At 45.4% G+C, this 25844-nt stretch overlaps 1 long non-coding RNA gene and 1 other non-coding gene across 2 annotated transcripts in view; one reads left to right on the top strand and one right to left on the bottom strand.

Moving 5' to 3' along the window:
• Positions 1–10217: 10217 nt before the first annotated feature.
• On the bottom strand, positions 10218–10290 carry TRNAA-CGC (transfer RNA alanine (anticodon CGC)). The gene has a single exon. It is a non-coding gene; the product is annotated as a tRNA-Ala (tRNA).
• Positions 10291–19795: 9505 nt separating this feature from the next.
• Positions 19796–25844, top strand: part of LOC135911385 (uncharacterized) — a 116518-nt gene continuing 110469 nt past the window's right edge. The window contains exon 1 of the long non-coding RNA XR_010567299.2: positions 19796–20233. This is a non-coding gene — a long non-coding RNA (uncharacterized lncRNA). The remainder of the gene's footprint in view (positions 20234–25844) is intronic.

Below are 25844 nucleotides of genomic sequence, written 5' to 3'. Positions count from 1 at the left end.
TTTGAGAGTTGTTTTTTCAGTTATTGAAATTGCTGTGCCACTCCTTTTAGTAAAATATTAAAGTTAGGCATAAAATATCCAGTCACTCTGAATGGGCGATATATATGGCCTGCCTTATAAATAGAGGGTCAAAACAATCTGAAGGCTGAAAGGCGCGCTGTTTCCTTGTGCCTTTCTGCGGAATGTGCCGCTATAGCTTTTCACCAAGCCACTGGGCTAGACGCACGAGTTTAGAGATGCTACAACTCAGCGAATTTGTGAATGTGCATCTTTTCCTCATATCATCATCATCATCATCATCATCATCATCATCATTCATAAGCCCTTTTCCACCGCGTCCCTTTACCCCAGTGTATAGCAGGCCAGGGCAAGCAGGCTTTTTGTCCGTGCTCCAAACGTCTGTCAGATGTCGAATAAAGCTGAATTGAATTGATTTGAAAAGTTATAGCTCCGGCCGACCTCCCTGCCTTTGTGAAAATAAATATATCTCTCTCTCTCTTTTTTTCTCTCTCTCAAAGCGCACATCAGGAAAGAAGTGCGAGCAGCACATTTTTCGATCTGTTAATTTGTGGAGAAAAAGAGCATCCGATTAGTTGTATCTACAGATGAGGGTAGGTAACGTGAGTGTTTGTGTTAGCTCTATGAAGATGGAAGGCTTTGGACAGAATCCATATTTAAATTTAGGTGGGATGATGGTGATGCTGCCGCTGCTGCTGCTGCTGCTGCTGCTGCTAATAATAATAATAATAATAATAATAATAATAATAATAATAATAATAATAATAATAATAATAATAATAATAATAATAATAATAATAATAATAATAATAATAAAGAAAGAAGAAGAATTACCGTTCTATAGCTGTAACGATAGAGCATAAGCTACAGCATCAACCTTAAGCTAGACGAAGGAAGACGAAGTGCCCCTCAGGCAGAACGCAGAGTTTTCCAGCTCTACTTATTTTGTGAATTTCTTAGACTTTGCTAGTGGACTGCTATTTCCTCCTTGACTGCGATGGAGATGGAGTCTCACGCGCGTCCACCGGACTCGGCAGTGCCCGCGGCGGCTGCCTCCAGGAAGCGCAACGGCACCGAGAGCGACACTGACAGCGACGACACCATGCAGTACTATGTCAGCGGTGAAGATTCTTGTGACGAAGCCTTCGAGCTGGTGCGGAGTCGTAAAGCAAAACGAAGGTTTCTCAGCGCATCCTCGAATTCGAGTGAGTCCACCGTAAGATCTTCGCGCAATACCGAGGAGCTCACCATCCTGTTCACGCCAGTTCTCGCTACTGACAACCTGAGACGCCTCAACAGGCAAGCCGTGTCTTCACATCTAGAGGCACTGGTTCCGAATGAAATCAAAGACATCAGAGTGAATACCCGTAAGAACGTCCTAACGATTGACGTAGAACACGCGGCTGCGTTGGATTCTTTGCGCAATGTCACGGAACTTGACGGGATGAAAGTCCGCGCTCATATTCCGCTGGGCAAACACATCAGTAGTGGCGTAATTTACGATGTTGATGAGACCATTGACGACTCCGATCTGTCAATCTTAATCAAGCCAGCTACGGAAAACACCATCATCACAAACGCGTTTCGTCTCGGCACGTCACGGTGTGTCAAAATCATATTTAAAGGCGAATCCCTACCTTCGCATGTAAAAGTGGGCCACTTCCGACACGCAGTTCGCCCCTTCATACCAAAACCGCTGCAGTGCTGGAAGTGCATGAAGTTTGGGCATGTGAGTAGTGTGTGCAAGAACACTACTCTCTGTTCTCGCTGCACTGGGCCCCACACCACTAACACGTGCGAAGCCAGTGTGCTGAATTGCACAAACTGCAGCGGCCCTCACGATGCCTCATCGAAGGAATGCCCTTTAATTCGTAAGGAAATGGCAATATTAAGGAAAATGGTTAGAAACCACTCGTCTCACCGAGAAGCAGCAATTTCTATTAGGCGGCGACGATCGCGCCGCCGACGTCGATCACGAACCTCCAAAGCCTCTGCTGAGCGCCAGCCACGTACACTGCCACCCACTCTTCCGCCCAAGCCAAACGCAGTCACATCAAAGGACAAAGATGCAACGAACAGCCCTGCTGCAGACGCGTGTCCTGCACTCCCGAGGCTACATGCTCCTACTGAGCGAAACCAGACTTCTACAGCAAGGGACACTTCGACTGTTCCTGATAAACTGACGGACCAAGATCAACAAATTGTTGTCATGATCAGCTCTCTGGTGAGTGCTATTCGTGTTCTTCTGGACAAGCTACAGACACCAACAGCTCGAAGTGCGTTGCAAGTGCTGGATGCCATCAATCCGGTTCTAGCGAGCCTTCAGAAGTCCAGTGCTTGAGAACTTCTACAGCAGAACCATGGCTCATCGACAGCAACAACGATCATTCCGGGATGATGTCAGAAGTGCCTCCATATTACAATGGAACGCGAGAGGCCTAAGGTCACGTATGTCGGATTTTCGACAGTTCGTGTTTGACTACCACTTTCCTATACTGGTGATCCGTGAACCAAACTTATCAGCTTCCATAAGACTATCAGGATATGAACCTTTTGTGTCAACAACGTGTGTCCATAGTAGTAAGGTTCTGGTGTACATTCGCAAGGACCTAACGTATTTTTCGCAACCCGTAGCGCCACACGACGGTAATCAATACGTCTGTGTTAGTGTGAAAAAGAAGAGGCTGTCTTTTACTATTATTGGCGTCTACCTATCCCCAACAAGTCAGTTTGACAGCAAGAGACTAGAAGATATTATGGCTGCTACTCCCGGTCCTTGGATAATAACAGGGGACTTCAACGCTCACCACCATATATGGGGAAGCCCCAGGATAAATTCGAGGGGCAGGTCACTAATATCCTTTGCATCAGGCCACAACCTGTGCCTTCTAAATGACGGAAGTCCGACATTTCTGCGAGGAACAACGTACAGCAGCTGCCTTGACTTGACTTTGGTTTCACGTTGCCTGACTTCGAGCGAGCAGTGGTTCACTGATATTGAAACACATGGCAGTGATCATATTACGACCTATGTGAGAATCGATGGACTAGACGCCGCATTACCGTATGTATCTCGCCAAATCGACTGGTCAGTCTTTCAAGATCGAGTAGAAGACACCTGCAAGAAACATATCGCACGCAGATTAGAAGACGTAATTGCAGACGCAATGCAAGATTGCACGCGTTGCTTCACACATTCGAGAAAGCGTACAGAGAATGACATTGAATTGGAAAGGCTTCGTACAATACGACGCCGTGCTGAAAGGAGGTACAGGCGCACAAAGTCAATTCTTGACCTCAGAGAAGCTCGGCGCATGCAAAAGAAGATAAGACGCCGAATGGATAAGCTAGCGAATCAAAGATGGAAACGCTTTTGCGAGTCACTAGACCCCCGCAAGCCATTGTCCGGGGTGTGGCGTACCCTACGGGGTCTTTGCTCAAGACCCCAGCAACGACACCCTTTTAACGCCCTTGCCCTCTATCAAAACCGCCGCGAGATAGACGTTGCAGAGGAATTTTGCGCGAAAATCGCCGGCGGCACAGTTTCAGTCCCTGACATGGCTTTAAGCGACATCCCCGGTCCACGAGATACCAGTATGGAGGCTCCATTCTCTATGGAAGAGTTAGAAGCTGCTATGGCGCTCTGTAGGTGTTCGTCTTCACCAGGGCCCGATGGCATAACATATACTGCTTTGCGCCACCTAGGCCGAGAAGCACGAAGAGAACTCCTCAGCCTTTTTAATAGTTCATGGCAAGATGGTGTCGTCCCACAGGAGTGGAAACGCAGCCGCCTGGTACCTCTACTGAAAGCAGGAAAGTCGCCGCTCGAACTGGCATCGTATCGGCCTATAGCACTTGCTAGCTGCGTCAGGAAACTCATGGAACGCATGATCCTCATGCGTCTCGAATGGTACCTAGAACACCACAAGATTTACCCTGATTCTATGGCGGGATTTCGACGAGGCCGTTCATCGATTGACAGTGTCATCGATTTAGTGTCATCTGTAGAACAGCAAAAATCATGGAAACGATTATCAGTAGCGCTCTTTCTGGACGTGAAAGGCGCTTACGGCAACGTTTCCCATCAACACATTCTAGACGCACTTTTGACAATTGAACTGGGAGGGCGAGTATATCGATGGATCAGAAACTACTTGACACAAAGGTCCTTGTTCGTACGTACGGAAGATGGTCCGACTACCGACCACTACATATGCCGAGGAGTTCCCCAAGGTGGGGTCCTAAGCCCTATTCTTTTCAACCTCGCGCTTCTTGGACTGGCCGAATCCCTACCGGAAACAGTGAGTGTCTCAATCTACGCCGACGACATATGCATCTGGTCATCAGCGGTCACTCGTCTGCAGGTTCGCGCAAGGCTGCAGAAAGCAGCAACACAGGCATCTCACTATCTTCAGATACAAGGCCTTACCATCTCAACAGAAAAATGTGCGTTAGTCGCTTTTACACGAAAACCAATGTCTCGTTATCCAGTATGCATTAATGGCTAGCCTATCTCCTACAAGAGAAATCATCGGTTTTTGGGTGTCATTGTGGACCGGGACCTCTCTTGGAGCCCTCATGTTGCCCAATTGAAGAAGAAGCTCACATCTATTGTTCATGTATTCAAGTTTATCGCCGAGAAAACATGGGGATCGTCAGTGGGCTCCATGCTACAGTTATATCGAGCACTTTTTATCGGATTGCTACGTTATAGTTCTCCCGTGCTTGCTAAAACATGCAAGTCAAATCTTCGAAAACTACAGAGCGTGCAAGCACAGGCACTACGTGTTTGCCTAGGACTTCCGCGGAGCGCCTCAACAGCAGGAACCATTATAATGGCTCGAGACCATCCGATCACAACTTACATTAGCATCGACACGCTTAGGGCCCATGTTCGTTGATTGTTGATTACATTACCAACCAACCCGCTAATCGGTGGGCAATATTCTGCGATTCGAAGGCGGCCTTGCAATGTCTTCTATCATCTCTTCGTCGCGGGTCGTGTGAACAACTAGTGTGGGAGATACGAGAAATGCACCATCGTATGATAGCGAAAGGACACGACGTCGTGTTTCAGTGGCTGCCTGGCCATTGCGGTATCTCCGGCAACGACCTCGCTGACGAGGCTGCTAGGAAAGCACACGAAGGAGCAACCCTTGTGTCTGTACCTTTATCGCGGACCAACGCAGCCCAACACCTAAGCATGGTAGCACACCGTATGACATTAGAGAAGTGGCACACACCTGAATTCACCCAAGAACGATTGCATTCCCTCGACCCCTCTATGCAACTGCGGCTGTTACCAGGACTTCTGCGAAATGAGGAAACAATGCTGTGCCGCTTACGCTTGGGCGTCGCATTCACCAATGCATATACATTTTTGATTGGAATGACTGATAGCGCCGACTGTAATGCCTGTGGTGCGGAGGAAACTATAGAACATCTACTGTGCTACTGCCCATCTTTTCAAAACGAAAGACATGACCTCTGCACAGCTCTCAATCAGCTGGATAGAACACCGTTCACCTTGAAGAAGATCTTGGGACCATGGCCTCACATATCGCAGCTACAAAAGGCCACAAAAGCTCTGCTGCGATACTTGAAGGCTACTGGACTGAGTCAGCGTCTGTGATCCGGACTGAGTGACCGAACGATATCCCAAGTAGACTTGCTCTTCTTCTTTTAATCTTTCCGTCCCCTTTTCCCTTTCCCCAGTGTAGGGTAGCCAACCGGGCTCAGTCCTGGTTAACCTCCCTACCTCTCCTTTATCGTTTGCTCTCTCTCTCTCTTAAGCTAGACAGGCGTTGTCCTAGATGTCAGTCCTCACGGAATGGACACAGAGGTATCCGAATTCTCCTTGTACTTAATTTTTTTAACCTCTCTTTTGGGTTGTGAACGAACGCTGTGAGAAAATCTCCCTGAATTGGCATTAAACCTTAATTCAGCTTGAAGACAGTTTCTAGTTGGGTTCATGATGCCATATTGCATGCTGTTTTCTTATCTCAATTTTTTGCGAACGCCGGCGATGGCACCACTGAGCGCATATAGCACCTGCGCACGACGCGCTAGCGTGTCGAGCCAACATAGAAGGAAAGCAATCCCTGCGTGAAACCACAGCTTTGAGAAATTACGCTTAATTGCGAGCTATGTCCCATGAACATGCGTGCACTGGTGCCGCCTTCGATAGCTCTTCTACATATGAAGTACCTGAAAGCGACCGGCTTGAGTGCGCCCAACTGATAGACACGCAACGCCTTCTGTATAGTGCGGGTGCTTGGTCTGGATTCCTGCCTTATCTCAGTCTTTCAATCCTCCTCTCCACGTGTTGAGTAGAAAACTCGCAAAATCTAATTAACACTCCCTGCAGCATAAATTAACACTCCCTTACCGCAGCATAAACGTACTACAAACACAGAAGCGCAGTATAAAGTTTTGTGCCGTATACACGTTGGCACGTTTGTTTGATACCGTCCTCGTTTGGGACTTCTGTGCGTTTCTCAATGTAAGACAGCATCCGAAAATGCGTCGTCAACGAGTCGATTTGAAAAGGGAATTATCTGACATTCAATGCAGGCAAGCACCGCATGGCAACCACCACATCGGCATATAGTTATCATTTAGGATATACCATATGAACCTCCCAGCGAAAAGAACATTGTACTGTCTGCGAGCCAGTGCACATTACCCCCATTACATAACCGCGCAACAGTGTCATGTTGCACGTGGGATGACCAAACTCAAAACAAAACAATTTATTAAACATAGCGTTAAAGAATTACACGAGGAAATGTAGCACACTAGCTCCAACAGTGCCAGGCGAAAATTGGCTTACACCAGGAAGGGGCACCAACTACTGTGGACAGATGATTTATTTTACTGTCTAGATATACTTCTTAAACAAATGAAAAAAAATTGTTCATGAATTATTGCAGTTATTTCCGCTATTATTTCTGTCGTCACTTTGTTGCGTGCCCGTCCTCCTGTGGTCTATGCTTCAATTTATATTGTGCTCGGTCGACCATCTTCTGTGCCACTGTTCTCGTTTCGATAGACAACGCCCTACTCTCCAGTATGCCTTGAATAGACTGGACAATAGGCCGTCAACATAAGCAAAGTTCTTGGGAGCCTGGCCTTACAGCTCTTCAACCCAGAAAGCTATACGAGCTCTCTGCAGTGCCAGAAGGCGACGGACTTGAGTGCCCGGCTTTACATATGCATAGCACCTGGCTTAGTGCATGTGAAAGTGCTATCAAGACTCGTCTCTTTTCTCTCTCTTTCTTTCACTCCCGTATCCCGTTGCCCACGTGTAGGGTATAGTAAATTGGACAAAGTCTCATTAACCTCCCAGCTGTTTCCTTCCACCCTTCTCTACCTCTTTCTCACTTGCTTGATTGTTGGTAACTTCTGCGTTAAGTGTTTTATTATGCCTGCTGGGGACTTGAGCTCAGCGTCACACCTTCAAATTGATTTTTCCCCTGTGTCTTGCACATTTGGAAGATGGAAATAAAGCTTTATCCTGGTGTTGATCCTGCGTATTAAGGCTCAATTAGCCATAGCCATAGTTTCGATTCTTAGTTTCTTAGTTCTTCCCGCTGCGAAAAATACCGCTGCCTTTACTCTGCTGGGCAGAACCTTAAAGAACTAAACTCTGGACATGTAATGAGGTGGTTAGTAATCATGACATTTACAAGGTATTTCTCTCGTTGTATTTGCAAAGAAACGTTATGTGGGGAAAAGTACTGTGCTCGGGTGTCAAAGTAACATTACCTTGCGCTCCATAAACGTAAGCTAGACTAACGGCAGTGATCATGCGCTCGAGTTGCAGTGTCGCAGTATTGTTACATGCCTACCCCACCTATGCGAAGCAGTTGGAGCATTATAGAACAGCACCGTAACCCTCTAAACTGCACGAAGAGCACTTGAACGAATATGCTACGCACACGATGTGTGCGTAGCATATTCCCGCTTCTGACATACCAGCCTCCCCCGCTTCAGCAACTAGAAAGTTGCAGAAGTGGGGGAGGCTGGCATGTCTGGCTCCAAAGAAAGCATGTCTGGCTTGGCATGTCTGGCTCGGGCATGTCTGGCTCCAAAGAAAGCATGAAGGCAAGCATGCAGGCAAGCGTGCAGGCAAGCGTGCAGGCAAGCACGTTTGTTTCATGCCGTCCTCGTTTGGGACTTCTTCTGTGCGTTTCTCAATGTGAGGCAGCGTCCGAAAATGTGTCGTCAACCAGTCGATTTGAAATGCGAATTATTTTACATTCAGTGCAGGCAAGCACCGCATCGGTGCATGCAGGCAAGCACCGCAATGAAAGCACCACATCGGCATATAGCTATCATTTAAAATATTTAAATGCCTATAGTGTAGCGCAGTTATGCAGGTGTCAGAAATAAAACTCAAGATGAAGCTTGGGGATGGACGTGAAGTGTAAGGTTAATAATGTTGCCGAGAAATACCGCATGGCTGACTCTGCTTGCCGTGGCTCAATAGCTAACGCTAAAATCCGAATACAAATACAAGTAAGTATTCGTAAACTTTGGGGTGAAAAGACTAATCTGAGCTCACAAAACCTCTCGGCCATACGTGTTTCTTGCCATTAGCTGGTCGCCTCTGTTATTAATGCGTTCCGCATCAAGAATGGCGGGCATCTATATTTACGAAGCGCTTTAACATCAATCTTATCATCAAACTTATCAATCAATATTGACCCCCGACTGGCGTTCTTTGCATGCCTATGAAGGCTCAGTGCCGATGTTTTACTTTTATAACTGATGCTACTTAAAGAAAACGTTTTTATCCGCTTTCGAAGAGAAGGTTTTCTTAGCTGACTTCAAACGGATTTGGCGTATCTGGGATCTGGGTATCTTGTAAACAGATCTCGAAACACGATAGGTTAGGTGACGCGTAGATGTCGTACGAGAATAAAAATGATATTAATTAATACCTCGTCACGCCCATAACAAGTAACAATAGCCACCAACTAATGATATATTTAGCGTGAATTTCGAGCTGCAGTGCCATATATTGTGGCGTTTGTCGTCATTCTCCATCCTTGCTGTCTTTCATCGTAGTCTCACCGATATAGGCCACTTGGCTGCATGAATGAAAAGAAATGAACCTGAACAAAGGAAAAGAGTAGCTTTAAAATGCGATCCTGTCTTCGCAGCGTACTTAGGTGGAACTTTTTGAAGAAACGATCGTTGCCACGTTGTCCACGATGCCGGCTTGTTTGGCTTGAAATGCTCACTCTGGCGAGGCAGTTATTTAATGGGAGGCATTGTTAGTGCCGTCCACATATTCAGAAACATACCATAGCCAATATTTTTTTCCGGAACTAAATTTAGTCCCAAGCTATTGGAAGTGGTCACTTGAAGACGTATGACTATAATTGATTAAAACGCTTACTGCGCACAGGCAGTTCGCATAAAAAGGAGGGAACTTTTTGTGTCCCCTCGATGTTTCAAGATTCTTCGCCAAAGAAGACGAAGGCTTCTTGACACATTATCGACGAAGTCGTTAATGTGACAAAAAAGACCAAAGACGGAATCGCAGAGCTGTTCCCGTAAAGGGCTTTGTCATTTTTCACACAGGACAAGCACCAAGTTGGTTTCGGCTAAAGCCATCCCACAGTGCAGCCGATATATGTAACCGCAATACCTACATGAATAATTCAGAATAATTCATTAATGAATCAGAATGATTTAACAGAAAGTTCATGGGAGTCCCACTGTAAAAACTCGCTTCATCGTTAAAAATACGAGCAGCGCGAAATTAGCCTTGAAGTAAAAGTGACTGAAAGTAAGTCAACGGGGCGACACTGAGAGATGCATTTCTAGAATACAAAAACATAGCGCGCGCTGTTGCAAGGTTTCCCTAAGGTGCACATCGGGAAAGGCAGAGAAATAGGTTGGCAGTTGCGAAAGAGCCTTCGGGAGCAATAGCTGACGAAGGGTGAACGCGTGTGTGTATATATATATATATATATATATATATATATATATATATATATATATATATATATATATATAAACGAGAAGAAAGGGAGTTAACCAAGGGGCCTGATTTTCATTAGTCATATCATGAGAAGCCAACAAACACTGACACCACCAAGGAGAACATAGGGGAAATTAGTTCTGCTTAATAAATGGAATGAAGAAACAATAAAGTAATGCAAATTAAAGTGGATGAAAAAACAACTTGCCGCAGGTGGGAACCGAACCCACAACCTTCGCATTGCGCGTGCGATGCTCTACCAATTGAGCTACCGCGGCGCTGTTTCCCCATTCACTTTCTTGGGTATTTATGTGTACTAGCAGAACCCTGGGAGTGTTAGCCAGCGCCACCACTCATAGACCTTTGCGGTGGACGTGGAACGTCCTTGTTGCCGCAGGCGTCACGAGAACGTAATCTTTTTGGGTGAAGGCAACTGGTCAATAAACCCACATATGCTACCTGAAGGCATCAATGGTGCCGAAATGCGAAGGTTGTTGGTTCGGTTCCCACCTGCGGCAACTTGCTTTTTCATCCACTTTAATTTCCATTAATTTATCGTTTCTTCATTCCATTTATTAAGCGCAACTAATTTCCCCTATGTTCTCCTTGGTGTCAGTGTTTGTTGGCTTCTCACGATATGACTATATATATATATATATATATATATATATATATATATATATATATATATATATATATATATATATATATATATATATATATATATATATATATATATATATATATATATATATATATATATACGGGATTTGCCGATGTTTGGAGATAATCGGATTACGTCTTCATTCATTTATTCATTCCGCCTAATTGGATGATTAATCCTAAATAATTATTCGACTGCTCAAATGTTTTAATTACATAAAACGTGCCCATAAGAAAATTGTTGGGCGACATGAAGAACTCCCGATACAGCTTTCTGTTCCTCAATTAATGCGTGCTATATAAAATTACTTTTTCCGAGCGTGAAAGAAGGCCGCAAGTGCGCGCAAAATTGTCGCGCGACTGGCCGCTCGAGGCACTGAGTGTATTCGCGGGCTGCTTTCAAGCCCGGAAAAATACTTTTATGCATCACGCATGCAGCAGCAGATAGCTGTACCGGAATTTTATCATGTTGCTCTACAATTTTCTCATTGACACTTTTCATCTGAATATAATATATGAGAAGTTCATTAATTAATTAAGACTAATCATCTATTTAGGAGGAATGCAAAAAATAATCTGAGCGACGACAGACAAAATTACCTTGGTTCTGTTGAGCTACGTGGAATTTGTATATTTTTAGCGTTTGGCTCAAGTTACGTGGGACACCCTGTATATATATATAGACACACGTATGCTTATTTTTTTACCTTTCCTGTCGATTACATTGCGTTCACATAGTGACGTAGAATCTGTTGCACGTTCAGAACGAATAACTTTTTTTGTTGAAGTAAATCAAAAATATATAAGAAATATCTAAACCCGTTCGGCAATACGCAATGCATTTTGTTACCTTGTCACAAACAGGTGCCGGCCAATCATAGAGTAAACGCACTAGCGAAAGTGGTCGCCCCAAAACAAACAGAAAGTACAAACGGAAAGCTTACAAATGCTTGTTTCGAAAGCTTACAAAATACAAAACATCCACGGACACATTGTGCAACTCTCTCAATGCGCACATAAAGAAACAGGAAGAGATGAAAACACAAAGTAAAATGCGCGAAGAAAAAAGAAATAAAAATAGATTAGGTACATATAAACGTTGTCCTGAAGCAAACACACACATAGAGTGAAAGGAAGGCCTTTAGTTCTCATAGCCCACTTTTTAATGTTAAATTATCATTGAGAGCAATACCTCCTATATAGATAGTACCGACTGGAGGCGGTTCCAGTCGCTTGATGATTTTAGAGTGGTAGAGTTCGACTGTGACAGTGTGGGGATTACAAATTATCAGTTTCCTCCACTACGTGTGTGCTACGTTCATCTGGTCGCCTACCCGCCGTAGTTGCCTATAGTGGCTAAGGTGTCGGGCTGCTAAGCACGAGGTCGCCACGTCGGCCGCATTTCGATGGCGGTGAAATGCAAGAACATCCGTGTACTTAGATTTAGGTCCACGTTAGAGAAACATAGGTGATCCAAATTCCCTGAGTCCATCATTACGGTGTGTCTCATAATAAGATCGTGGTTTTGGCACGTGAAACCCCACAATTTAAGTGGTTAGTTTTTAATTAATTATCTTCTCGCCTGTGCTACGTAATATAGACGATCATACTTAGGGATAAGGAAACCTTGGTGTGCACTTGTGCATTCTTAGAAGTTCTTCGCATAACGATTCAACGTGAGGATTCCACTTGAAAGAAAGCCTAGACAGGTGACTTGTACAACTCATGTGTGTTCAAGGTCGGGAGTCTGGAAAACTGCGTTTTACACAGTTCTGCAATACAGTAAGCGTCAATTGGATTTACTTTTGGGAAAAACGCGTTATTTAGAATGTTCTTACTGCAAATGGCATTAGTCTAAATAAGCATCATTCAGCAATAATGTTCAGAGTTGCTTAAAGTAATAAGCACATACCCTTGCAGAACACATGAAAGCGCAAGAGTTGAGGAGCTTTAGTCATTAGCGATCCAATATTGCAAAAAAATTGTGATGAGAAATTCAAGCCAGATCGGTACTTCTTTGTCAATGCTTTTGTAATTGACATGATAATAAGCAGATCTTGGCGCACGAATACAGCGCCCCGGTTACTCTATGTCTCGTGAATAGTTAACGTTATACAAATAAATGTTTATACACTTAGGCACACAGTTAACGTAGAAGGACGAGTTTGTAGTAGTTAAAGTACAAACATCAGTATTGAAGTATAATAGTCAAAGCGACACAACAACCTTACAGAGAAACACTGAAATAAATTGTGCGAAGAAGAACATCGAAGCAATGAGTAACGGCGGTATCACATAGAAAATTTCTTATAAATTTTGTCTTTAAAGGTAGGATTAATTTGTAATAGCAGTTTTGATTATGTTGATGCAAGCTGGCATAAAGTATATCGATGTAAAAGGATTGTCTGCTGATTTGTGTCTGAGCAACTACCTCACTTACGTATGTGATTGACAATGTACCAGAACAGCCATTATGTCTCGCATAAAACATTTAGTTCCCCGATAACTGCGAGAATTATCTTACTCATATATACGATAATTGAGTGTACAATGGCTGACCAATGACTTCACGCAAGAAAGCGTTCTGCAGACAAGCTCTGCAAGCATATGTGGCTCAGTTTGCATGGAGGATGCCAATAAACGAAACACTTGACTCCCTTCGATAGAGTGCAGTTCAGCTTTTGTTTACACTCACTACACATACGAGGTTCTGGAAAGCTACTCACACCTAGATTTGATAAATTCATAATGATTTTTTAATGCTTTTGTGCGACATCCCGTGCGGATATTACCCTTCCTGCTCTGAATAGGACCCATAGTCAGTGTAATTTCTTCCTTTCACCTGAAGTTTGCCAATAACATTTGGATAACATTTGAAAAAGTTTACCCTGCAATGATTGTACACGTATGTAATGTGGATTGTGTCGCAAAATAACTAGGGCGAATTTGCATAGCTACCTGCGCTGGCGCCTTACAGACTGGGGCAAAAGAAACGCTAGCATTCTCGCAACAATGTCGCTTGCAAGACAGGCGTATCTTACATGCACGCTTCCTTGCCTCTGGAACTGTTCTCATCGAGTTTATGACGCCACGAACAGCGTTCTGTCTCTTGCGCATATTCTCTTGTCCGCCAGCCATCGGCGAACTTCCCCAGTCTCGCAGAACGCGAACATAAAGTAGCGCGACAGAGCTGCCAGAGGTATATACACGCGAGGAGGAAACGAGAAGTGGTAGACAGGAAACCCGGACGCTATGATCAATGGCGGCACTTAGACAAATGCGGCTCCTGACAAGCACGAGCAGAAAAAAGACGAGGGGGGGGGGGGATCAGTGGTGCGTCCGAAGAGTGGCCCCCCGGAAGAACAGCGAGCGGCGGCGCCGTCTGCCGGGCGTATCCATCTCCGCCCGCCGGGGCCCCGCTAGCACTCCGTCCAAGCAGCTCGGCGCGCGCCGCGAGAGCTCCTCGTTTCAAGGCGCTTTGCTGGCACGGCTCAATAAACATTTCACGACAGGCTGCGCTACTGTGCGCAGGCGAGCCCGCCTCTTTTCGTGGACATTCCAGTTTGGCCCATCAACTTCTAGCTACCGATGATTAAGCGCCGCATTCCGCCGCTCCCGAACCAAATGAAGCAATCGCAGGAGGAGCGGAAAAGCGGAGTGTCTTACTCGAACGCGAGGTTCCCCAACTTCGCCGATCTCCTTCTCATGTTCTTCCGCAAGCGCAGCTGTGTCCCTACCTCCATACTGGTTCTTTTTCTTAAATGCAGTCTGGCGTTTTGTGCGTGTGTTCAAATGTTCTTGCTTTGTCATCGGTCCCTCCTTTAATATTTCATTTGCCTGAAGGTGCATTCTGGCTATTTGCATGGCAAAACTTTCATAAAAGGCACGTCTCTAATCGAGCGCGCGGAAACGCAACCCGCTTCACCGGTGTGCTGTGGTAACGAAACACGGTGAATGCATATATAGGACTTGAATGGATGGATTATGGCAACGGCCGTACCTAATCAATCTTCAGAGAGATTTCCTTCCATGCAAAGAGTGTCTTCTAAGGAAAAACAAAACAGAAAAAGCAATGAAAGACGTTGCGGCGTGTGTTAACATCATCGTTTACTTACCAGCACCCGGAGCTGGTGTATCAGCACATGAGCGCCGGGATGATCGATAACTTCCGCTATGCGCAAGCAAGGGATGGCGATCATTGCAATCGAATGCTGTATGAAAACCATATTGGTTTCCTCGCACTAGAATGCTTACACAAGGAAAAAAAAGGAAAAGTTGACAGTCACCTCAGCGTACGCTAAGGAGGATGAAGGCGAAAGCCTGCGCGCTCACGAGACATTCATTAAATTACTTGACATTCTCATCCGAATGCGTTGTCACTTGCTAATACTTTTCTCCCACCAAAGGTTGTGTGGACGAGTGTCTTTGTCAACTCTAGCTTAATTAACTGTACCTTAAGTAATTTTACCTTAATTCACACCAAAGGTCGTGGGCTAGACTCCCACGAACGGTCGTCGGTTCGACCAGCAATCGTGGCAACATCAATTTTGCTGCCATTGAATTTTGGTGCCATCAAATCTGGAGGGTCCGGCTCCCACCAAAGGGCGTGAGTTCAAGTCCCCTAATCAAATCTGCTTTAATTACCTGTCTATTAATGGCGGTGCTACTCGCATTCACCAAATGTCATGGGTTCGATTGTCTTAATTAATTATATCCTAATTACCTGTGTTTCAATCAACTACTACTTAGCATCAAAGATCGTGGGCTCGACTCGCACCAATGGCTATGGGTTGGACCATCAAAGATCGCCCCATAAATGATGGCACCATTGAATTTGTGTCCTACCAAAGCTCGAAGGTTCAGCTTCCACCAAAGCTTGTGGGTTCGAATCCCACCAACGGTCGTGGGTGGCATTATCAATTTTGGTGCCATTGAATTTTGATGTTATAACACGGAACAGTCCATTTTTTAAATAACCGGGCAATGGATTTTTCGACCTGTGAGCCACTTAAGAGGAAGCTTTAGCTCGGGCCCAAGTTCGACGCGGCCTATTAAAATACATGTAAAACGCAAAAACGCTTTTGTGAGATAACCCCCGGATGGATTTTAATAACATTTGTTGTATTTGAGAGAGAAAGTTAAATTCTAGTGAGTGTTGGAAGCGGAATTTCGATTAAGGGCCTGAATTTTATGAAAAGGATTTTCAAAAATTCGGAAGCTTGAAAAATATAGAAGCCCGAAGTTTATAAATTAATAGCTCTGCATAAAAACAAATATCGCGGTTCTGTAAATGGCATCCATTAGGTCATACAAAGTGGACAAATTATATATGTCAATTTATATCTTACGTGAATTTGTTACGTCGTGCACAAGGGTTCTGCAAAGCTGTATATCCATATTACTATATTTTTCCAGATTCGCGTGCAACTTATCAATTTTTGTCCGCTTTAGATGTACTATCAGATGCGATTCACAGAATGGTGACGTAATTTTTCTTTGCTGAGTTACAGACTTGTAAACTTCATAATTCTGTTTTCTGAAAATTTTCGATTTTCGCCAGTTTTTTATAAAAAATTAACGACCTAAATGGAAAATTCGAAACCAACAGTCACTAGATAATAAGCTTTTCTTTTATAGGCAACCAACCTCGCCAAATATGGTGCAATGGTTGCCGAGAAAAACGAATTCTCCTTTTACATGTATTTAAATAGGAGCACCCGAGCTAAAGCTTCCTCTTAAAGCTGTCACCTTAAAATCTGGAATTTTAGAGGAATGAACGACTGAATTTATTGAAGCAAAGACAGTTGGGTGTCTTATATCCTTTTTTTTAAGTGTACCTGACCGAGGCTACGCACTTATTCCTTTAAATTCTATAGGGGCCGTGCTACACCTTAAGGGGCCGTTGCGGAGCGCCACGTTACCGCCACCAACTGCTAGTCCGGCGTTACGTTGCCTGCTCGCAGCCCGTTCTCGGACGCCATACATTCGCGGCCTTCGCAAGTCATGCATCCTCCCGCGCGCGCTCGCCTGTTGCGTTGACAATCTAACTGTAAAGTCACGGAGCCCTAGGTGTTTAAAACGATTATAATGAAAAATGCAAAGTCTTGTGCGCTTACATGTCCACTTCTACGGGATGCACCACTGCTGCAAAATCGCCCTAATATGTTTTTAAAGCAGGTAGCAGATGCTTATTATGATCAGGTTAGATGCGAGTCTTAGACGCATCAGTGGTGACATAGTCTAGAAGCGTGAACGCTTGACTACAACGGGCTTCGGCGCAGAATTGAATCGGAAACGCCGGGATATAGAAACATCATTCTGTCGAAAAATGTTTACGGACCGGTGGGCTATACCGCAGAAATCTAATAAAGATGACCCTGTACTGTTGCAGCGTAGATTGTATTGACACTCCCAAGGACTTTCCTGCTAGGAACTTAAGGATATGGCAAATTCGCTTCTGGCTTTTTCTCACAAAATTCACATGAGGCGGTCTACAAGAGATTTCTGTCAATGACCACCCCCAATAATCTGTTATTAGTGCGATACGAGATAAGCTATCCACCGACGGATATCACGTATGGAGGCATTGGTTTCCTGGTAAATACCGTCACTACACACATTTCACATGATTTTCGAAAGCCTTGTTCTCGGAGGCAGGATCATGTTAAAGGCCTGCCTTCTGAAGCCGCACGCGAAATAGAAGTCGCTTCACACCTGACCTTCAAATACAAATGTCGTCGGCATAGACGGAGAGCCTAACAGTGCATGGTAGAATGTCGGTGAGTCCAGTGAGTGTTAGAGTGAAGAGCGTTGGGCTCAGTACTCCACCCTGACGGGCGTTATGGTTACTGTAAAGCTGTGAGGTTGGGCCACCCTCGGTAAGTATGAGAAAGAATCGCTTTTGTAGGTAGTTGCTAATCCAGAAGTAGATCTTTCCACCAAGTCCTACTGCCTCTAACATGTTGAAAATCACTTCGTGCGTTACGTTATCGCACGCTCCTTTAACGTCCAGAAACAGAGCAACGCCGGCTAACTTGGAGCCCGTCAGCATATCAGTACTAAGATAAGTGGTGAGGTGGTCATTCCCCCGCGTTTAAATGTCCGAAAACCACCTGACCTTTCAAGTGCAGGAGCGTGAAACACAGGTGAGGTACAAACAGCTACTGTGGACAGTTCCCCGCAGAAAGGTGGGGTTTCTATCCTTTAAGAGACACAGTACTTCTTCAGAGGCAAATGACACTAATCTCCTGCCCCTCGAGTTTATCTTGGAGCTTCCCCAGAGATTGTGGTGGGCATTAATATCTCCAGTCATCACCCTATGCTGCGGAGTGCATTGGAATGAATTTCAAAGAAGAGTCCACAAGCGCACACACATGCAGGTGGGCGAAGGCCATAAATAAATAAATAAATAAATAAATAAATAAATAAATAAATAAATAAATAAATAAATAAATAAACAGATGCCTCTAGAACAACGGCTGTGTCTGTTAAATGATGGAAGCCCGACCTTTCTGCGTGCAACTGTGTATACATATATACGTGGGCGGGGGGAGGGAGCAAGGTGATAGAGAGTACGACAGACAGAGTAAGAAGAGGACTTACGAAAGAAAACCTTCGTGCATTCAGCCCCAGGGGCCCGAATTCACGATTCGCAAATAAGTTTTCGTTGACGAACAAGCCTATCATAAAAACTTGTGAATACGGGCCCAGGGGCTGAATTTACTAAGTTTTTCTTTTCCAACTGCTGTTTGCTATTCTTCTGCCGTTTTCGCTAACAACTTGTGCAACATCGCGATTAGCTGGCATCTACTCTTGCGAACACTTAGCGCGTAAGAACTTTTTGTGAACAGAGGTTCATGGGAGTCCATCCCGATGGCTTTGTTAGGTAAAAAAACATGCTTTCAGTGGCCGGTCGCTTATGCTAAATTGTGGGCAACCATGATTTGCTCAAGCATATTTCTACGTAGTGTTTTAGCTTATGAAAGGCTTTTTCAATATGGGCGCATGACCCCTTATTCTTAAAGCAATATGCAGTGATCAGTGCACAGTAAAAAATTAATTTCTTGTTTCGCCGACTGGACTCTTCCATGTTGTTACGTATTCGACGGCTAGACCAAGGTCGATCCAAATAGGTCACGAAGCTTCGGGCGGAAAGCGGTTCAGTACAGATTGTCACCGACATCAGCATGGGGGGTTATGGGAGCAGCGATTGAAGCGCGACTATGTTTGGAGGGAACAAACATTGGGAAAGAAAAACGCGTTTTTTTTATTCGAACGAGACACACTTAGATTCATTCAACGAAAATAAAATTCCTAGTCAATTTTATATATTCGTGATGAGTTAAGAAAATACGTTTAATTTTATTATTATTAATAAATGCATTTCTTTTCAGCGCCCATCGCTACAGGGGGCGTTGACGCCACTATCACTCGCAGTGCAATGCACGTCTTGAAATGGACAGAAAGGCGCACTCGTATCACCTGTTGAAATACGCCTCCCTCACAATTTGTGCTTTCTTGCTTGTCGAAGTTTGTCTGAATTTGGTGACGCGGGTAGCTTCACTGCTCCTTAATCTGTTCAGTCAAAAGTAGTGAGTTACGACGGCCAGATAATTGTGTAGTTGTTTTCGTGCGACTGCGCTAGCCGACCGGCTTGGCATCCGACAATAGGATCAGCACTCTACACCTAAAGCTTTCGTCGGCCTCCAAAGAAAGTATGTTCCATATGTTCTGTGCAGGGATGCGATTTCGACAACCGTACGGCTGGCCTTTTCCTGCATCGCTTTCCACGCTGGAAGCTCGAAACGCCCATCAAGTCGAATGCCGGGGCATTTGAATATATAGCTCCAAAGGAAGAAAAAGAAAACAAATTTCGCGCCTTCGAAAACAAAATGACGTCACTTCTGCTTTTAACGGACACGGCGTCACGTTATTTTTTCTTCCGCCGGAAGTGTTCCCACCACATACAGATGGCGCTAAGCCCCATGAACCGGCGATGGACCACCATGTTTTGAACGTATGGGCTCCTATGGAAGCTTCGCTACCAGGTATATTTACCTTGGCTAGACGCCGAGGGCGGCAGGACGACCGGCCCAAGGAACAGATGACCCACGCAGCGGAAGGAACACAATGAAGTTTATTCGTTCTGCGACGCGCTTTTTGAGCGCTAAGTAGCCAATCAGGGAGTGGCAAAAGAAAGGAAGATATCGCGGAAAGCGGGGCAATCTTATCTGTAGATTACAACGGAGAATGCGACTAGCACCGCGAATGTTACAGCTCGGCCAAAGCTACCCTTTTCGGAAGGCGTTCAAGAGGATGACGCTTCTTGAAAAACTGAAGGCGGGTACAGGAGGGCAACTAGACTGTCTAAGTACAGCACTGAAGCGTGTGCAAGACCATATTGTCCTTGCGCTTGGAAAAGACGTTTAGATGCTCGGTGGCATAGGCGGGCAAGTTGAGCTGGACATTGCAATAATGGTGTCGCAGCTGGACATCGCAGCTGGTGACAGCGGACAGCGGATGGAGCGCACGTCGGTGGTGGCCTTGGCGTCCTGTTTGGTGAGAGCACGGCTTACTTGACTTCATTGGGAGCATTAGTGGCATTTACTTGGTAGTCGAGGCCTTTTGACTTTGCTAAATATTGGCACGTGTAAGAGTAGCACTTGTTCTGGGCAGTCATGAACCTCACATCGTTAACGAAACCCAACCTAGTGTTGCTAGCAGAAGAGTTAGGTATTCCTGTACAGAAGTCGATGCGTAAACCTGCAATTATTGAAGCAATATCCAAATGCGGAGCGAAAGACGATGAAGTCGAGGAATGTTGGAAGACAATTTCCCAACAGCTAAAAGAAAGAGAGATAGAACTGAAGTTAAGAGATGCAGCTGCATAGCCTTGAACGAACTGACAGTTTCACATGCGCGGATACATGCAACCTATCGGGGCTGGTAGCGACATCACTTTGTACCTCGTCAACTTTGAGAGGACGTGTACTAGAGCAGCACTATAGCAGCAGAAAAACGACCGTTAGACTGTCACAAATGCCAACAACCAGGCCATATCGCAGTAGGGTGCCGACAAGCAACTGTGTCCGTTAACTTGCTAACCGAAGAGAGCGATTTACTCTTGCCTTACACCTATGACATGACGGTGAATGGCGTCAGTTGCAAGGTTCTACGTGACACAGGAGCTACATTTGATATCGTCCACCCGTCGTCTGTTAAGCCTGAAGACTACCGGATCGTGTGTATGGGAGCGTCAGTCACTAGAGCCCGACACGAAGTGCTTGCCGGTAACCAAAGTTGCAATGACGGGCGCCTTGGGCAAATTTCAAACTGAAGCCGCTGTTTGAGACAAGCTGCCGCCTAAAATCCCTTAAATTTTTTTCTAAGAGATCAATGAGGTACTTGCAAAACGCTGGATTGGAACTACATGTGAACCCTGTAATGGTCGTCACAAGGTCCCACACAAGAGCGCAAGCTACTAACGCTACTCGTGCCGCCGACATTCCAGAGCAAAGTTATTCGTCAAAAGCTGCCGCAACGAGCGAAGCCGTTCCAGCTACACTATTCGTTGATAACACCCCGGTCGCTTCCGCGCCCGGAGATGAAACGATAAGCCCAGTCAGCGATAGCTTTCAACTTCTTGCAAACGTAGACAAAAGCGTTCTCAAAACGGATCAAGCGAACGACGAGTCACTGCAAACGTGCTGTGAAAGGTCAAGACGGAACCAAAAGGGACCACTATCGTTCACTGTAAAAGACGGCCTCTTGTACCGAACATTCAAAAACAAGAAAGGCCGCTCTTTGGAACAGCTGGTAGTTCCCCAGAAGTATCGTACTGCACTTCTCGATCTGGTTCATTCCAATAGCTGGGCTGGCCATTTAGGAATAAATAAAACTAAGAGCCGACTATTGAACGACTTCTACTGGCCAATGTGCTTCAAGGAATCTGAGCATTGGGAACGTTCTTGCAAGGTTTGCCAAAGGACCGGACGGCCAAACGAAAAATTCAAGGTGCCTTTGGTCCGAGTGCCTTTGATTGGCGAACCTTTTCGCAGATTGGTAGTCAACATCGTTGGTCCATTGCCAGTAACATCGGCGGGGAAGAAATACCTGCTAACACTCGTTTGCCCTGCCACGAAATTCCCGGAAGCGGTGGTGTTACCGGAATTAAGCTCCACAGCTGTAGCCAAGGCGCTACTCGGCGTCTTTGCCAGAATCGGATTTCCCAGTGAAATCCAATGCGACCAAGGTTCTGTGTTTACAAGCGCGCTTAGCATGATATTCTTGCAGAAATGGGGCATATCAATTCACCACAGCTCTGTCTACCACCCGCAAAGCAATTCAGTAATGAAGCGCATTCTGCGTGCGCTCTGCTTCGAGAAGGGCACCGACTGGGATGCAGCTGTTCCCGCAATGCTCTTTGCTCTGCGCTCAGTCACTCACGAAGCAACTGGTTTACGGTCGAGCGCTTCGCTCCCCGCTCACCTTGCTAAAAGAAAAGTGGGAAGACAAATTCGTAGACAAATCCGTTGTCGAGTACGTGCTGACCTTGTTGAAACGCCTTCGTGAATCGCAAGAATTGGCGCAGATAACCATGGCAGAAGCGCAGCAATGCGCGAAGGTATATTACGACAGATCTGCACGCACTCGAGCCTTCAAGGATGGCGACAAAGTGCTAATTTTGAAGTCGTCGAAGGCAAACAAACTGGAAGTAGCATGGGATGGCCCAGTCACGGTTAAGCAAAAGCTTTCAGACATCAATTACCTGGTAACGACGCCCGGTAAACGCAACGATGTGACAATCTACCAGTGCAATCTAATGAAGCCATTTATCGAACGTATTGAGACGCTGAGCATCGTCCTAAATGAACCAGAGGAAATAAATGTTCCAGTCCCTCAAGTACCCACCCCTTTCGCTTCCCCGTCAACAGAAGAAATACTCGAATCTGTCGCTAAACGAGCTTCTTTAACAACCGAGCAAAGTAAGGAGTTAAAATAGCTTGTACACAACTTCAGCGATTTGTGCAGTCCCTATCCCGGTAGGACAAACCTTGTGGAACACGACATTGAGTTGACATCTGACCAACCCTTCCGTACAAGGATGCACAGATTTTCGCCCCGTCATGAGAAGCTGCCGAACGATTCCGTTCAGAACATGTTGACACTGGGTCTAATTGTGCCAGGGGAAAGCGAATACGTGTCACCGACACCAAAGAGTAATCAAGTGCAAAAATCTGACATTCGAAATCACTTTGCGTCACTTTGGGTTGCACCGCATCTGCCTTGCGTAACCAAGAGATTGCACCGAGAGGAAGCCACACTTCTATATCGAATAAGGACAGGATCTGCTAATACGCCGGCCTGGTTATTTAAAACGGGGCGAATCAATTCTCCGAACTGTTCGGCATGCAACGAGACAGGAGACATTGAGCACTTTTTGTGGTCCTGCCAGCAATTCCAAGATGAAAGAGACACTCTTCTGAAAAATCTGCAAAACAAGGACCTTCCGCATGCGCGCCTGCAACACCTTATATTTCCCGAGGGATCAGTTACAGCACGCAAAGAAACTTCGTCTCCTCATCGAATTCTTAAGAGAGACTGGTTTGATGGACATATGGTGAAACCCATCAGCGGTATTGTGCGAGACGCTCGGGCGGAGCAATTGCCGGCCTTGTTCGCCAGGCTAAACCCGCCTGCTGCTACAATCCACCACCACCACCACGTGTCACCGATGTTTATCGTAGAAAGTCCTGGCAAGGAACCCAGACCCTGTATTGACTATCGTAAGCTGAATGCGATAACAAAAACGGAGACGTTTCCCATTCCTAATGTTGAAGCCTTGATCGAGAAAGTTTCCGCGGCACAGTACATTCTACGCTAGATATGGTACGCGACTTCTGGCAAGTGCCACTCACGAAGAACGCCAGTAAGCTCGCCGCTTTCATGACTCCGACAGGCACATATCGCCCTCTGGTGCTCACTTTTGGCCTCAAGAATGCACCGTTCATATTTTCAAAACTAATCAATCAAGTGCTCACAGGCAGCGAGTCTTTCGCTGCGCCCTACCTCGATGGCATCGCTGTTTTCTCGAGTACTTGGAAACTGCATTTGGACCATCTGCAGCAGGTATTCCTTCGAATCCGCGAAGCAGGCTTGACTCTCAAACTGAGCAAATGCTGTCTTGCAAACACTGAAGTCCCCTACTTGGGGCACGTTGTTGGCCAAGGGAAGCGTCGCCCTTCCGAATTAAAGGTTGAGGCCATCACTAGCTTTCCTTTGCCAAAATCAAAGACTAACTTGCGTTCCTTTTTGGGTTTAGCTGACTATTACAGAAGCTACATTCCGAACTTCGCACATCCCGCTAGTCCTCTTACAGATGCTCTGTGTGCGTTGCCTCTTCCTTGGGCCGGTCGTCCTGCTGCCCTCGGCTTCTAGCCGTCGAATAGGTAATAATGTCCACTTGCGTTTTCTGCGTTTCGGGAGAAACGTATTCATCATGGTTATGTTAAGGCCGGGTCGGTTGCACTAGCAGACATGCAAGTGCATGCAAGTGGGGCAACAGAGGGCATATGTTAGGCGAACCATATAATGAAACGCTTGTCCACCAGGTTGTAAGTATTCTGTTTGTGCTTACGTTCTGGCCAATATCATTACGCACCGGCCACCAAACCGTTCGCCTCTCCACACTCACACCTATATATTGGCGGTGGCGACTGGTCATGGCTTTGGTGGATGGTGTCTGATGCAGGCGCATTGTTGACACTCTTGCGTCCGGCGAATAGACAAGAAAAAAGATCATTGAGCTGTCTAGATATTGCGCAAATGTAACGACAAGTAATAATAATATTAATAAGAAAACTTACGGCCTTCGCAGCTTGTTTTTACAAGTGCGTGCGGAGCAGACGAGTAACCGAAATGCTTCGCAGGACACCCGTCTGTCACAGTTTGAGCTAATGTAATGGCTGTATATAAAATGTATTTTTCTTACATTTGGCGAATGTAATTGTAATATGTAAATAAATATATTTTAGGGGGCTTTATGGCTAAATCGTATCACTATTTTCTTTTTCATTTCTTGTGCTTAGTTTCAAAAGGAACCTGTAATATCATGCAGGAACGAAGGCGTTTACACTTTTCTGCTCCCAACATACCTTCTTACACAGGCACTTGTCTTTACCATATGCAACACATGATGTTTAGCAAAAGAAAAGTTATTGCAAGGTAGGCGACTCTACGAAAAATGCATGTACGAACTGGCTTGGTATACGCCAAATCCGAGTGAAAACATTTCATGATTTCTTTCAATGAAATGAATGGAAGAGGGTGGGGGGAGGTTAAGCCACAGACGCTGTTTTCAATGAAGGTACCGACGGCTTGCGTGCTCCTTTGTTTCAATTTCAGCTGAAGTCCCTTTTTACTTATAATTCTTCCTTAAGGCGAAGAAGAAATTATTATGAGGACAACTTAAACCACAAGACAACTAAGTATGATCTACGAAATAGAAGCTGAAAATCATTCCTTTCGCCCATATTTTGTATGTTTCAGGTTCTCTTGGAAAAGCGTGTGGCATTTTTAAACTTTCCTTTCGACGCTTTTAGTCAGTCTCGTAAAAAATAAACATACATCTCGCGCGTCTACTTATTCATCCATTCCGAGCGGAACGTTCGGAAAGGCTTGTTTTTGTAGCTAGATTATCAATGCAGAAATCCGAAAAGGATCCTTCCCACGAATCCTTTTCGAGTGCTAAGGGCCTTTGGTCCGCAAAAAGCAGCCGCCGCTGGAAAAGAAGTCGTCAACAGGGATTCTGCTCGAGACCTCATCCCCTGACAAGCACACTTGGGGACATACAGTAAGATTTTTTCGAGAGGAAAGCCGCCTTGCACTGCGTGCCACATTTTGACGAAGGAGCTCGTTTGGTAAGCTTTTGTCGCCATTTAACTTAGCTCTCCTCGGAAAAGGGCAGCTGCTGTGAAAAGCCAATCACAGATTCCCCTAAATGGCCTTGCGCTAATGACGCACTTGTGTAACTAGAGATAAAACGCACCAGAAAGAAAGCAATATACATACGCAGTATAATATATTGCACGTAGTAGTGATGATGACAAATACAGGGGTGAAACTGTGAATAACTTGATCTTTTATGGGGTCAACCTGTGCCCACAAAAGC

This window comes from Dermacentor albipictus, chromosome 1 (genome assembly GCF_038994185.2).
Source record: "Dermacentor albipictus isolate Rhodes 1998 colony chromosome 1, USDA_Dalb.pri_finalv2, whole genome shotgun sequence".
NCBI classification, from domain to species: domain Eukaryota; kingdom Metazoa; phylum Arthropoda; class Arachnida; order Ixodida; family Ixodidae; genus Dermacentor; species Dermacentor albipictus.
The sequence above is the reverse complement of the archived record's forward strand: the minus strand, read 5'-3'. Positions and strand labels throughout refer to the sequence as shown.